We start from the raw sequence: 3,687 nt of genomic DNA, 5'->3' as shown, positions 1-3,687 counted from the left end.
TAAGGTAATTTGGCACAGCCTTGAGCACCTACAGGCCACAGTTATGTACATCAGATGTATGATGCAGAAGGAAAAATAACTTCTTGATGTAGCAGGAAATTATTGTTCTCTAGAGCCTGGTTATTTGCAATTTCAGGGACTTTCAGGTCCCAGTTTATTTCCCATACTTCTACCATTAATGTATCCATCCATCTTCTTCCACTTATCTGGGGCTGGGTAGAGGTGGCAGCAGTCTCACCAGACATCTCCTCCAGCTATTCCGGGGTAACACCACGGCATTCCCAGGCCAGCTAAGAGACATAGTCTGTCAGTATGTCTTGGTTCTTCCCCAGGCCATGTCCAAAACACCTCCCAGGGAGGCATTCCGGTGGCATCAGAAACAGCTGCCCAAGCCACCTCAGCTGACTTTTCTTGATGAATAGGAGCAGCACCTCTACACCGAGCTCCACCTAGGTGACTGATCTTCCTTATCTCTAAGGGTGCACCCAGCCAGTACACATGTGCTTTGTGAACTTGGAGAAGGCATTTGAACCCTGTCCCTTGTGGTACTATGTGGGGAGAGCTTCCGGAGTATGGGATTCAGGGGCCCTATGTTAGGGGCTGTCTGGTCCCTGTACAACCGGAGCAGGAGCTTGGTTTGCATTAGCTGCAAAAAGTCAGACTTCCCAGTGCATTTTGGACTCTGGCAAGGATGCCCTTTGTCACTGGTTTTGTTTTTTTTACATCCATTACACATACTATTTGATCAGGTCCTTAAGCAACTGCATGTTAAACATCAGATGTCTTAGTGCTTAGGAGTTCTTGAACGTTTCCATCATCATTTGAAATCATCGAATCGTGCTTGGTGTATTGAACTCAAAGCTGACTGGGGAGAGGGGCTGCCCTGGTTTTTGTTAGCAGCATGAGTTGTGCAAGTAAACACTTACTATATGACTGTAAGGTAGAGTAATGTAATTACATCCCTGGTGATAAAGTTCTGTCACTGTAAAGAAGTAAAGAAGCCTGTGATTCTAGTGATATGAGGAAGAGAAATCTGTGCTGGGTGTTTCCGCCTCCACTCAAACAATTCAGAAGTTTTGACTAACATTCAGACGTCCATTTACTGGTGACGGGTGATTCTCAGCGAAATTCAACAGAATCCATCATTGTTTTCTGACATGCCATCTTGTACTCAATTATTTGAGCTTGATATTGATGTTCTTAAGTCTCTACCTAAAAATCTGAAGTATTTTTAATAACTGAAAATTCTGTAATGTGGTTACAAAACCAGACACCTATATCCTACCTAGGATGGAAGACTGTGTGGCCAAGTTTTGGTCAGCAAGGTATTTAAGTAAAGTTGACCTTTGACACTAAGAAATACATTTGCAAAAAAATATTTATTAGTAAAATTGTTTTGCTGCCTCTATTTAGCAACATATCATTACATGTGTTTAATGTGCCCTTTCCAGTCTTAAAAACAGGTCCTTAAAGCCCCCAAAACGTGATGCAGAAGGAAAAATAACTCATACTGACGGTGAAGATTCTCAGTAGTCCAGGTGAAGTTATCTGGAAGTTGAGGCAACTGAACTTCCTTCTTGTTAGGTCGAAACTTTTTACTACTCATCCATGTAGCTTCTTCAGTCTGAAAATAGTTGGTTAGAGACTGTCTTGCGATGCCTGTCTTCCTTCATTTGAAAAAAGAACAACGGAACATCCGGAGTCCCAGGTTCAACACAAAAACCTGGTCATGCCTTACATGGTTGGGGTTTCGGAGAAGCTGAAATGGATTTTCCCAAACCCACCAACACACTCTGTAAGAGGATTGTCCACTCCACAACACAAGATGAGCAATATTGTCGCGGTCCCAGCTCTTCCTGCCTGTCTGGCTGTCCTTCATGCCCTTATTTGGTCTGTTTCCTGTTTCCTTCTCCTCTCAGCCTTACCACCTTGATTACCCATTGACTACACCTGTGTAGCTCTCTCCCTATATAAAGAGATCTGTTTGCCTTCCTTCCTTGCCAGATAGTCTGACACCTTCCTGAGAATCACACTATACAGCATTACTTTGGATTGACTTCTCGCTACCAGCCCTGCCTGACCTGAACCTGCCTTCTGCCTATTACCCTCAGTACCATGAGTGTTTCCCCTGATCTGTTCTCTACTGTGTTGTTCCCTTCCTTGCTCTGACTCTGTGTGGACCTCCTAGTGTTTGACCTGGACTGTCTTTCCTGCAGTGGATATTGTCAACTGCAATTCTCTGTGGACCTGTCTTCTAGTGTTGGATTGTGTTTTGACCTCTACTTAGCCTGCCGAATACATCTGTCCGAACTGTCTCATTGTGTATGACCAGGACTGCCTTTCGATCTCTGCCTTAGCCTGCTGAATTTCTCTGTCAGAATTTTCTCCTGGTTAGTGACCTGGATTGTTGCTGGAATTAGGTCCTACGCCTCACGAATCTCGCTGACAGTAGTGCATCACTGCGCATGACCCTCCCCAACCGGAACTTCAACCTGCCTGTAGTGATTCTGATTCTGGAGGCATTTGCCTTGCTCTGGGTTCACATCTATTTTGTGTTTGTGCTAACCTCTATCTCCCACCAGACTGTTTTTCCGCAGTTCCAGTCACGAGTCTCTGCAATCCCAGCCACCACATGCTTCCAACAGCAGTCGGCCATTTTGGAAGTCAAGCCATAAACAATTATCTACTATGGTGATCACACTCAATCACACCGTTCTACCATGCACCGTGAGCATCCGACATCTTCATTCGCCACGACTCAGTCCATTTCCGCCCTAACTTTGTCTCCTCTCCTAGACTGCCAAATCCACCCGACGTCGTTCCCATCTGGCTATCGTCTCACGGGATTCCAGATTCACCAGTTGCACAATCCCATTGTTAATAAAACCTATTCTAACTCTTCTGTCTCACAAGTTGATTTGTAACAAATATAGTGTATGCGGTTCAGAGAAACCAAACTGCCACTACACAGGTGAATGGCACAGCACCAGAGGAGTAATACCTCAGGACATGAATCAGCTGTGAACAGTCTGTCTACTGTTTTAAGGAAAATGAGGTTCACATACTGGACAGAGAAGACAAGTGGTTTGAGAGAGGTGTGAGGGAAGCCTTGCATGTGCAAGTCAGCACCCCCTCAATCAACAGAGGTGGAGGCTTTAGACACAACCTGTCTCTTATTTGTCATTCTGCCCTTTCATCAATCCCCAGAAAGAGAAGGACCAATTCACACATGCACCAGGTTGGACACACCTAACAACCCACTTTAGGGGGATAAGAGGGGGTTGCAGAGGTGTGACTATTACATCCTTCACATCCTCCCCTTCCATTGTTTCACCTAACGAGCCTATTCAGGCCAGGGTGGAGTGAAACCAAACATGGAGCATAAATTTGTACTTTCTAACCAACTATCTTCAGACTGAATAAGCTTCTTGGATGAGTAGTGAAACAATTCGACCTGAAGGAAGTCCAGTTGCAATGACTCAACTTCCAGATATTCTCATACTGAAAAACCATGTCTAAAATGTGCGTGAAAAAAACCTTTCCAAAGCAACCGGATTGCAACATTCTTCTTCCTGAATGTTAGAGAAGTTGGTGGCCCCTTGGTAGAGTATGACGTTGTGGATGAGACGAGATGCCCGGACAAAAGATCTTGAACCCCCACTTATCCAACTTGCTCTTGATGTACTG

This window comes from Anabas testudineus, chromosome 13, assembly GCF_900324465.2.
Source record: "Anabas testudineus chromosome 13, fAnaTes1.2, whole genome shotgun sequence".
Classification (NCBI taxonomy): Eukaryota; Metazoa; Chordata; class Actinopteri; order Anabantiformes; family Anabantidae; genus Anabas; species Anabas testudineus.
Note: the sequence above shows the minus strand (reverse complement) of the source record.